Source organism: Hemitrygon akajei, chromosome 27 (genome assembly GCF_048418815.1).
Source record: "Hemitrygon akajei chromosome 27, sHemAka1.3, whole genome shotgun sequence".
Taxonomy (NCBI): Eukaryota; Metazoa; Chordata; class Chondrichthyes; order Myliobatiformes; family Dasyatidae; genus Hemitrygon; species Hemitrygon akajei.
In genome coordinates, this window is record NC_133150.1 from 34514120 (window position 1) to 34526672 (window position 12553).

At 40.3% G+C, this 12553-nt stretch overlaps 1 long non-coding RNA gene across 1 annotated transcript in view; it reads right to left on the reverse strand.

The window, feature by feature from the left end:
- Window positions 1–4646: 4646 nt before the first annotated feature.
- LOC140717028 (uncharacterized) overlaps window positions 4647–12553 on the reverse strand; it is a 32125-nt gene continuing 24218 nt past the window's right edge. The window contains exon 3 of the long non-coding RNA XR_012096420.1: window positions 4647–5103. This is a non-coding gene — a long non-coding RNA (uncharacterized lncRNA). The remainder of the gene's footprint in view (window positions 5104–12553) is intronic.

Here is a 12553-nt window from a genome sequence, read left to right on the forward strand (position 1 = left end):
AGCCACAACCAGTATTGCTCTATGGCCTTTTCCCTCTGCCTCGTGCCTTTTCAATTTTAGACTGGTCTGGGCTAGTCAAACCAGCATTGGCCAGACATTGCATCTAATGAGATTACAGATGCTCCTCTTACAAGCCTGCCACTTTACATAATAAATAACTACTTGTCTCAGGTTTAGCAGAAAACTCTCTGTGTCCACATTCCATTACTCTGATTAAACTATCTCAGAGCAAGAAATCAATTCAAACAGTTCACAAAATGGTGGCTGCAAGGACAGTCTCGCAAAATGGCCACTTCCATTCCTGGTCATTGATCGTCATTCTCACTGGTCTACAAGAGAAATAAGGAGGTTTAAAGAATAACAATTGAACATTCTATAAATACTCCAGGTGGCTCTGGTGCAAGAGGAGAGAGTTAACATTTCAAGGTTAATCCTGAGAGATTGTAAACCTGGAACATCCCAACCTGCAGAGTATTTTCACCATTTTCAGATGTTACTTCAGATTTATATGCTGTATTTATGGTCACAGTTAGCTCCATTAAGGGCACTAGCTTCCTCATCATTGAGGACACCTTCAGAATGTGATGCCTCTAGAAGATAGCAACCATCATTAAAGACCCCTGTGACCCAGGATATGCACTCTTCTCATTGCTATTATAAAGGAGGACGTACAGGAGCCCAAGATATGCACTCAGTGTTTCAGAAAAAGCTCCTTTCCCTCTGCCATCAGTTTTCTGAATAGGCAATGAACCCATGAACACCACCTCACTATCTTTTTGCTCTCTTTTTGCACTTATTACCTAATTTAACTTATGCATATATTTATTTTTGTAACCATTAATTTTCTTTTTATTATGTATTGCAATGCACTGCCACCACAACACAACAAGTTTCACAACATATGGCAGTGATATTAAACCTGATTCTGATACGATAGATCAAAAAAAAAACACTTCCCTTTATCACAATTCAAAATTTAGAACAGGCACAAAGAATCCAGGCAGATCTTCAAACAGCCTGGGAATGTTAGATCCCTGTAGTTCAGTCATTAGTGCAACTGAACCATGTAGGCTAAGAACTGATCTTCTTAGCGAGGGCCATGGTAGAGATGCTGTAATTGGACCCAGTGTATGCAAGCCCAAAGGAATAAAATGCAGCTAAGGTTTCCTGCATAGAACCTTTCTGTTCTTTGTGACTGTCTGAAACCAATTAATCTCACTCCCTTTTTCTATTCCCATAGTCTTGTTTTTTTTTTCCTCCTTTTCAGTAATTATCAAATTCCCTTTTGAACGTTACCATTTAATGTCACTGTTGCTTTCCTGGCCTCTTCAGTGGCAGTGTTCCAGATCACAGTACACAGTTTAAAAAAATTCCTCTTCTCATTTGTCCTCTGCCTTTTTCCTTCTGCCTTAAATTTGTACTCTTGTTTGAATACCTCCAATAATTCATTCCTTAGGCTTCTAGTCTTTAAGAAAAATGATCCCAGTTTCTCCTTCCTCCAGTCTGATTCCAACAAAACTCCACTCCAAAGTGGAGAAACACTCCAAAGCCACTCAGTGGAAAAGATGAGCCTCATACTTGGTGGCGTTGCCATTGCCATTCAAGTACCATTTCTGATGGGCTTTTTGAACTGCCACAACCCTTTCATCGAAGGGACTCCCACGGTCATGTTGGGACCCTACCTGCCCTGCAAACTACCTTTTCCAAAAAGTCCCCTTCTGGAAAGCACTAAAGGGCTATTAAAGCAAGTATTTCACGTGATCTTCAACATTTCTACCATCCAGGCTGTTAATCTAATTAATCATTTTAATTAGGCCCCCACCCCCCTCTATCTATTAGTCCCATCACTGCACTGCTCTGTAAATACTTTAAACACTTTTTATAACAGCATTCATATTGTACATACATGCTGGTATTTATGTACCTATTCACGTTTTATTCCATATCTGCACTTTAACCTCTAACTTATTCTTTATAAAATTCTTATATTCTTTGCAATGGTTGACTGTTGTTGTTTTTCATTGCATGTCACATCAACACACCACAGTAATTTCCTAATACATGTAAATATATTTGGCGAATAAAGTTGATCCTTGATCCTTAAGAGTTCCAGTGCTTATACCTAGCAATAAAAAAGGACCAACCTCCTCTACCTTTTCAGCACATGCATTACAGATCCAATTAGGATGTTTTCTCAACTTAGAGGAGAACTTGCAGGCGATGGTATTTTTGTGATGGTAGAAGCACTGTGAGAGCAACTGCAGTTCATTGTGAAGTGCTGGAGAGAGTGAAAACTTCGGGGAATCAATCCTGTTGTCTCATTTTCCCTAGATGCTGTGGAGAGCCTTGAATGTGGTGGATACCAAATCTCCTTTCCAAATAATCTACCTATCATTTAAATGTCAAACCTGGTTTAATGTGCCTGATGGAAAATTAGAATCAGTTTATTCCACTTTTAAGGGTGGAGGAAGCAAGCTTGAATCTCTGCCTCACTTGGAGGGGATGATTAGGTTTGTGTACTTTGTAAGTGAAGGGACAAGTTAGGCTGGATGAGACTGCAGCCAGAGGTCATGGATTAAAGGTGAAAGATGAAAAGCATAAGAAGAATATGAGGGGAAACGTCTTCACTGGAGGGTCGTGAGAGAGTGGAACGAGCTGCCAGCACAAGTGATGCATGTGAGTTTGATTTCAATGTTTAAGCGAAGTTTGGGTAGGTACATGTATGGTCTGGGTATGAAGGGCTATGGCCCTGGAGCATTCTGATGGGAGTGGGCAGATTAAATGATCGGCATGGATGAGATGGGCCAGAGGATCTGTATCTGTCATGTACTTTTCTATGACTCTATGACTCTTAAATGTAAATTGATTTAAAGATGAGCTTTATTTGTCACATGCACACCAATCGAAGCATACAGTGAAATGCACCATTTTCATCAGCGACCAGTACAGTCCAAGGCTGTACTGAGAGCAGCCTGCGAATGTCGCCGTGCCTCCGGCGCCAGTGTAGCATACCCATAGCTTACTAACCCACGTGTCTTTGAGATGTGTGAGGAAACCAGAGCACCCAGAGGAATCCCACACGTCCACAGGAAGAACATACAAATCATTACAGACAACGGCAGGAGTTGAACCCCAATCACTGGTGCTGTAAAGTATTGTGCTAAACGTTACACTACAATGCAGCCCAGTGTAGAAACTCCTATGGATGCAATAACTGGTTGAAGGCTGTGGAAGGGAAATCTCCTGTTTTTCTGGGATCTGCACATTCCAGTGTTGTTTGTCATGGGATTACAATCCAGGAGTGATGGTCCAGGAGTGTATATTAGAGATCTCAATATACACTCAGAGGCCACTTAATTAGGCAAATATCTAATGAATCAATCATGCGGCAGCAACTTAATTTATAAAAGCATATAGATATGGTCCAGAGGTTTAGTTGTTGTTTGGATCAGCCATCAGAATGGGGAAGAAATGCGATCTAAATGATTGATGGATTAATCAAGTGTGTGGCTAAGCACAGCTCCAACACCATGTTCAAGTTTGCTGGTGACGCCACTGTTGTGGGCCATATCAGTATACAGAAGGGAGGCTGAAAATTTGGCTGAGTGGTGTCATAAGAACAACCTTGCACTCAATGTAAGCAAGAGCAAAGAACTGAATGTAGACTTCAGGAGAGGGGAAACCAGAGGTCCATGAGCCAGTCCTTATTGGAGGATGAGAGGTACAGAGGGTTTGCAACTGTAAATTCCTAGGTGTTACTATTACAGAGGACCTGTCCTGGACCCAGCATGTAAATGCAATTGCAAAGAAAGCACGACAGCACCTCTACTTCCTTAGGAGTCTGCAGAGATTTGGCACATCATCAAAAACTTTGTCAAACTTCTATAGACGTAAAGTGGAGAGTGTATTGACTGGCTGCAGTATTGCACTGATGTATTGAAACATCAGTGCCTTGGAATGGAAAATCCTGCAAAAGGTAGTGGATTCGGCCCAGCACATCACAGGTAAAGCCCTCCCAGCCATTGAGCACATCTACATGAAACATTGTCATCGAAAAGTAGCATCTGTCATCAGAGATCCTCACCTCCTAGGCCATGAGCTTTTCTCACTGCTGCCATCAGGTAGAAGGTGCAAGAGCCTCAGGACTCACACCACCAGGTTCAGGAAGAGTTATTACCTCAACCATTAGGCTCTTGAACAAAAGGGGACAATTACACTCACTTGCCCATCCATTGAGATGTTACATAAGAACATAAGAAATAGGAGTAGGAGTAGGCCATCTGACCCACAACCAATGATCTTACTTTTAAGGAATTTTTATTTTGTTACTTCATGTACTTGTTATTTATTGCTATTTATCTATATGCACACTTTGTTGTCTAAATAGGTTTCAATAGGTACATTTACTGTCAGAGAAATGTATACAATATACATCCTGAAATTCTTTTCCTTCACAAACATCCACAAAAACAGAGTGCCCAAAGAAATGAATGACAGTTAAATGTTAAAACCTCAAAGTCCCCCAGCTCCCTACTCCCATGTATAAGCAGCAAAAGCGACGACACCCCCTCCCCCACCAGCAAAAAAGCATCAGCACCCTCCACCGAACACTCAAGCATGCAGCAAAGCACCAATACAGACACAGACTTGCAGTACCCCAAAGACTACTCATTCACCCGGTAATTCAACATACCACAGGCTCTCTCTCTCTCCCTAATAAGGGATAAAGAGATGTCTCCATTTCACAGCGAGAGGGGAGACAGAACAAAACAAGACGTCAATTTATGGTGTTAAAAGTCTGTTGTGTCACTTTTTCCAAGCTCTGTGCCCAAAGACGTCATCTCTGGGCACACAACCAGCAGCCAGCTCACTGCTTTCAATCTTCCATGTACTCCCACGACACACCAGTTTTCTGCGGCACTGACCTCGAATCCACCTGCCTCCAAAGCCATGAAAATCCGGCACCCTGAAGGGGCGCTCGTCCACAGGCTGTGTACATGGGATATCAAAAAGCGGCTGGTCGTGAGGCCCTGAGAGCAGGCCCCATTCCCGCGGAGAACTGAAATCAGCATGTAACTCCAGGTCAGGATCTTCAAAAGAACCCTAAAAAGGAAAAACAAGATATATTAAAGACATTAAAAATAGAAATACAGGCAAAGGAGTCGCCGTTAGGTGCCATCATCCTAAACTTCTGTTTGATCTTTCATTGATCCTGTTAGTTACTATTCTATAGATTTGCTGAGTCTGCCCACAGGAAAACAAATCTCAGAATTGTATGTGGTGACATATATGAACTCTGATAATAGCATTTACTTTGAACTTTAAACTTTGTTTGAATATCCCAAAAACTGCTAATTTCCTGGGGTTCTCATGCACAACGGTTTCTAGAGTTACAGAGTACAAGAAACAAAAAAAAAATACAGCAACTGAGAGTTCTGTGGGCAAAAATGTCTCATTAATGAGAGAGGTCAGAGGAGAATGGCCAGACTGGTTCAAGCTGACAGGAAGGTGAGAGTAACTCAGATAGCCACACATTACAACAGTAGTGTGCTGAAGAGCAACTCTGAACACACAAAGTGTCGAACCTTGAAGTGGACGGGCTACAGCAGCAGAAGACCACGAATATACACCTAGTGGCATGTTAGTCTACTTTTGTTCCTGATTGCAACATCTGTAGTCTCTTGAGTCTCTGCTCTGATGGCTGATATCATCACTACAAATGACACAGAGGTATCCACACCCAATATATGAATGCGATGAATGCTGCAAGAGAAATACAGGCTTTGATCATGTAGACAGTGATACCGAGCTGGACGACCTGTGTTTTATCCTGTATGGAACATAATCCAGTCGATGGTTTCTGTATGAAACACATGTATCATGTAGGTGGTACATTAACAGCAGTATAAATTACCTTGGAGTCTAATCCTGTCAAGGTACAAGTGAAAATATTTTGCAAATGAGGCTAAAAGTTGAGAAACTAATGTTAATCTCATTATAATGATACCATTATAATGGATCAAAGAGCAAAGATTAAGAATGTATTTTCAAAGCTGATTATTTTTATAATGCAGCCCAATAAGGTAGATACATTGATTCTTCATTATTCATAATTCATGAATATTACTGACGAGAAAACTTAGATCTTCATGTCGGGGTCATGTTAGGGTTGTCAGGTCTTATTGGTGTGCTTGATTCTCTGAAATTGACTCCATTGATTTGGGCAATTATTTACATACTCAAAGCATAATAACATGGTAATAAATTATTTAACATAATTCTGTGTAGCTTTCAAATTTAATGAATTGGTAAATTAAGAATGCATTAACTAAAAACTCGGAGCAGTGTAACGATTCACTTTCAATACTGGCCATTTATATCCATGCACAAGCAGAAGTGAAGTGCACAAGGGAGGTAAATGGATGTGGGTTTAGTTAATTAGTACAGTGGGAGGTGTGAGGCTTAAGCAAAATCTAAACTTGGTTCTATATATAATATATATATATGAGCATTTTGATTTGTTTCAAATCTGCTCCATATTTTTGTATTGATTGATGTCTGAATTTTTTTTTATTGAAGTGTGCCTTTCTGGGATTGTTGACAGATGGCTCTGGTTTTCTAGTTGTGATGATGGGAAACCTATCATCATTTGTCAGCATTACCCCATGAAACCAACAGCGCTGTCTGCATTACCGCAGATTTGTGGTTAGACACGAATATCCTACATTTGTTAACAATGATTCAAATTTTCTCCACCGCGAGTTTGCTGCCTTCTCCTTCACAAGCAGGGAAAATTAGATGAACAAAGAAGTGAGACATTTACAAACCCCTAACAGGCCTTTCTGTAAAATACTTTTCAGCTCTTTTGAGTTTCTGCATGCAGTCCTAATGAGTTGTTATTGGCCCTAAGAAATTAATTTTACATATGTGGATTGTAATTCACTCATTAAATATTTCAAAACAGCATGTTAGACCTACTCTATTTATTTATTTAGAGATTCAGTACAGAGTAGGTTCTTCCAGCCACCTGAGCTTCACCACCCAGCAACCCTAGCAACCCCGATTTAACCCTAATCTAATCACAGGACAATTTACAATGATCAATTAATTTACCCGTCTTTGGATTGTGGGAGGAAACTGCAGGATGCAGAGAAAACCCGCACATTTCACAGTACAGAGACTCCCAACAGAGGACGCAGTGTTGAGTTCTGAACTCCAATGCCCTGAGCTGTAAGCGTCACACCAAGTGCCATGGGGCACCCTTGATTTTAAAAATCTCTTGATTTTGTAAGTTTAGATATAAGACCATAAGATGAAGTTTGATGGCTTTGTGGCAAAGTTTGCAGGTGATAAGAAGGTAGGTGGAGGGGTAGGTAGTGCTGAAGCAATGTGATTGCAGAAGGACTTAGACAAATTGGAAGAATGGACAAAACAGTAGCAGATGGAATACGGTGTTGGGAAATGTATGATAATGCATTTTGGTAAAAGGAACAAAAGTGCAGACTATTATCTAAATGGGGAGAAAATTCAAATATAAGAGCTGCAAAGGGACTTGGGAGTCCTTATGCAAGACTCCCAAAAGTTTAATTTACACGTTGAGTCTGTGGTAAAGAAAGCAAAGGCAATGTTGGCATTCATTTCAAGGGGAATGGAATATAAAAACAAGGAGATAATGCTGAGGCTTTTTAAGACACTGGTCAGGCCGCACTTGGAGAATTGTCAGCAGCTTTGGGAACCATATCTCAAAAAGGATGCGTTGTCATTGGAGAGAGTCCAGAGGAGGTTCCCGGGGATGATTCGGGGAATGAAAGGGTTAACATATGAGGAGCATCTGGCAGTTTTAGACCTGTACTCACTGGAATTTAGAAGAATGAAGGAGGATCTCATTCAAACCTATCGAATGTTGAAAGGACTACATAGGGTGGATGTGGAGAGTATGTTTCCTATGGTGGGGGTATCCAGAACTAGAGGACGCAGCCTCAAAACTGAGGGGCGGCCCATTAGAACAGAGGTAAGGAGGAATTGTTTTAGCTGAAAGTAGTGAATCTGTGGAATGCTCTGCCACAGACTGGAATGGAGGCCAAAACCATGCATATATTTAAAGTGAAAATTGATAGTTTCCTGATTGGTCAGGGCATCAAAGGTTATGGTGAGAAGGTAGGTGTATAAGGTTGAGTGGGATCTGGAATCAGCCGTGATGGAATGGCGGAGCAGACTCGATGGGCTGAGTAGCCTAATTCTGCTCCTTTGTCTTATGGTCTTATAAGAACATAAAACATAGGAGCAGTATTCGGCCATTTGACCCATTGAGTCTGTTTCACCATTCCATCATAGATGATTTATTTTCCCTCTCAACTACATTCTACTGCCTTCTCCCCATAACCTTTGACGCCCTTACTAATCAAGTTTCTATCAACCTCTGCTGTAAGTATACCCAATAACCTAGCCTCCACAATTGTCTGTGGCGATGAACTCCACAGATTCACAAACTTCTGACTTAAGAAGTTCCTACCCATCCATGTTCTAAAAAGATGTTCTGCATAAGAGGAATATAGAAGGCATGTTCCCAACCTGACATCCACAGACCCCTCAGTTAATGGTAACGGTCGATAACATAAAAAAAAGTTTGGGAACCACTGAGATAAAAGGACATTCTGCATAATATATGATATCCCACACTATAATACATTGCTAAGAGTTGTATTAGAGACAGATACATTAAGAACATTTAAGAGACTCTTAGGTAGGCACATGCATGAAAGAGAAATGTGAGAAAGGGTTAGATTGAATTTAGAGTAGATTAAGAAGTGGGAACAACATTGCAGGCTAAAGGGCTTGTACAAATGCTGTACAGTTCTATGCTCTGTGTTCCATGTTCTATTTTTATATTTCAAATACATTAACTTTATATTTATACATATACAGTTTACAGTACTGTACAAAAGTCTTCTCTTCTTTTCTGCCCATTACACCACTGGCACTTAGGACAGCAATGAAGATCCTCCACCTCTGGTGGTATTCTTGGCTTCCTTCATCATGTCCGTAGCTTCCTCTCGGTTTTCACTACTACCAGTCATGCAAGTCCCAGGTGGAGAGCCAGGAATACCTTCATACTCAAATGTAAGAGTCTTCATTGCTGTTTCCGTAACAATTTTGTTTTACCAATCAGGGTTGTTAGCCCTCTGCTGAACCCTCGAACCTGGAGGACTGCTCTTAGTTTGACCTCTACACTTTGACCTGTTTGGCATGGATGACCCTACCAAGAGCCAAAGCACAAAGTCCTGACTCCAGCCAACAAAGCTCTCTGGGCCATTGAGGCGCACAAGTCTCCAAACCACGACAAGGTTATGGTTCTCTTGGAGGGTGCAAAAGTCTTAGGTACATATATATAGCCAGGGCAGATTTTGTTTAAATTTTAATTTTAAGAATGATTGGCCACTTATTTAGCTTGATGCCTTAACAGGAATTGGATGCCAGGTATCACTGTGAACCAATACCTGACAGCAATGAATACCAGTTTGCTGTGTTGTTCAGTGAGGCCACCTAAGTAACATTGGTACACAAAGAATGTATTAACTTAATGATACTATGAATGTAAAGAAATACATGCTGATCATACTGCATTTCCTCTGTATATTTTATGAAGAAAGTTTATCTTTGAAAAATAGAAAAATCAGGGAAAATGAAACACATATCAGATAAATCATATGACCTTTGTGAGAAGCTTCAGCTGAATTAATGGAGATCATTGTTGCAAAGTCATCAATAGAGTGGATGTGGAGAGGGTGTTTCCTATGGTGGGGGTGTCTAAGACCAGAGACCACCACTTCAGAATTTTTAGAATGGAATTGAGGAGGAATTTCTTTAGCCAGAAAGTGGTGAATTGAGGGAATTCATTGCCACAGGCTGCTGAGGAGGCCAACTCATTGGGTATTTTTAAGGCAGAGGTTGATTGGTCAAGGCATGAAGGGATACCGGGAGAAAGCAAGAGATTGCGGCTGAGAGGGAAAATGGATCAGCCATAATGAAATGATGGAGCAGACTCAGTTGGCCAAAGGGCCTAATTCTGCACCTATATCTTATGGTCTTATATCCTCACACACACCACCAAATCCCAACTACATGTCTTCAGTTCTGACACTGTCTTCTGAAAATGACATTTCAGCCAGTTACATACAGGAATTTCACAGATATTAAAGCATACAAAAATATTAGTAAATATACAGTATATCTTGAATATGGAACAGTCTCTCAGAGGAGGTGGTAAAATCACAGCATTTAAAAAGTATTTCAAAAGGAACTTGGATAGGAAAGGAATAGAGGAATATAAGCCAAATGTAGGAAATTGAGATCAATGTAGATAGGAATGCTGGTCAGTGTGGATGGACATCTAAAGCCGAAGCCCTGTTTCTATGCTGTGCAACTCAGTGAATTCCTCTTCATAGAACCAGTAGGATGGAATGTTAATAAAAGCTCAAAAGCTGGGGCTTGAGGGGAAGAGAGCAGCATTTGGAACAATACCTGGTTCTGGTGAATTTTGTTTGATTAGCCACAGTTAAATCAAAGTCAACATCAGTTATTGAATGATAGTACAGCAAAGGAGGTCATTCAGCTCAAGTCCTTATTGGTTCTTTCAAAGAACAGTTCAATTAGATCCTCTGCCCATCTTTTTTTGCACACCAAGCTTTTGTTTTCCATTTTAAGCAATTATTCAATTCCCTTTTAAATGGAAATATTAAATTTATTTCACACCTATCAGGGGCACTACAATGTACAAGCACGTGATGCATACAGACATCTCTGGATTCTTTGCCAGCTCCTTAGGTCTATGCACTCTGCTTAGCAACATTTTAGCTTGTAGAAACAAATTTGTCTTTCTTACTTCACCTGAACACTTAATGATTTTAATCACCTCTATTGAATCCATTAAGGCCTTTTCTACTCTAAAAAGAACAACATCAGCTTCACCAGTCAATAAATGAGATTGCAATCCTTTATCTCTACCTCCACGATGCATTCATGAACTTTAAGTGTTATGACCAAAATTTGACAAAATACCACAGATGGAGCTGAACAACTGCCCCATAAAGCTTCAGCACGTAGGCTCATACCTTTGTACTGCCTAACTCAACTCATAAGACCCAAGATTCCACAACATTTTCAAATACTTTGTTGATTTGCCACATAACATTCAAAGCTTTGTGAAACAGCTGCCCATACGTTTCTGATTTTGTACCTCCTTCAACATAATACCATTTAGAAAGATTCTCTCTCATTTTAACTGTGAAAGAGTGTAGAGGAAATTTATGATGTTGCTAGGACTTGAGAACCTGAGTAAAAGGGAAAGGTTGAATAGCTTAGGACTTCGTTCCCCCCAATGAGGGGAGATTTGATTGAGGTGTACAAAATCATGAGGGCTGTAGGTAGGGCAAATGCACGCGGGCTTTTTTCCACTGAAGCTCGATGAGACTAGAACTAGAGGTCACGGGTTAAGGGAGAAATGTGAAATATTTAAGGAGAATGTGAGGGGGAGCTTCATCATTGAGAGTAATGAGCACATGAAACAAGCTGTTAGTAGAAGTGGTAGATGCAAGTTCAATTTCAAATTTAAGAGAAATTTGGATAGGTATATGGACGGGAGGAGTATGCATGGCTACAATTCACGTGTAGGTCGAATGGACTAGGCAGATTAATAGTTTGGCATAGACTAGATAGTCCTAAGTGCCTGTTTCTATGCTGTAGTGATTCTCTGACTAAATCTTTCCTGTGCTGAATTTCATCTTCCATTGCCTTTTGATTCTTACAACCTTTTAAAGATGCCTACTGTCTACTGAACCATGGTTCTGAGGATACTAAATCAGTGCTCAATGTTCAGGCACCTATGTCATGGAAAAGTAACTCCTCTCCCCTCAGAGTAAGTTGCCATCTTCTCTCCCTGACCTCTACATAGATTATAATCTTCTCTAGATCACATCCACCACAAATCATTGCAGATGGGAACATCTGATGTAGAAAGAAAAATAAAGAACATTAAACTTCTTCATGTAAAACTTCTTCCAGAGTAAAAACATTAAATACTAGAGAAGCTCTTTTCTCATTAATCCATTGGGACTCCACAACCTATAGACCCAATTTTAAGGACTCTACAACTCTTGTCAGCATTATTAATTTACTTAGTTTTATTATTATTGTGCAGTTTGCCTTAGTTTGCACATCGGTGCTTGTTAGTTATTTATAACTTTTCATAAACTCTATCGTATTTCTTTATTTTTCTGTAAATACCTGCAAGAAAAGAACCTTTAGGTAGTATATGGTGATTTATGCATACTTTGACAATAAATTCAATTTGAACTTTGAAATTGAAACTTTGACACTTAGTGGGTGGATGACCTTGGGATGATTAGCTTGATTTGACATCATGGTTGCTGTAGACATCATGGGCAGAAGGGCCTGTTCCTGTGCTGCACTGTTCTATGTTCTTTGACAAATGTGACCGTAGTGATCAGGACTGTGTTACCCAAATACGAAGGAGGCATCACCGTAATGCATTCTG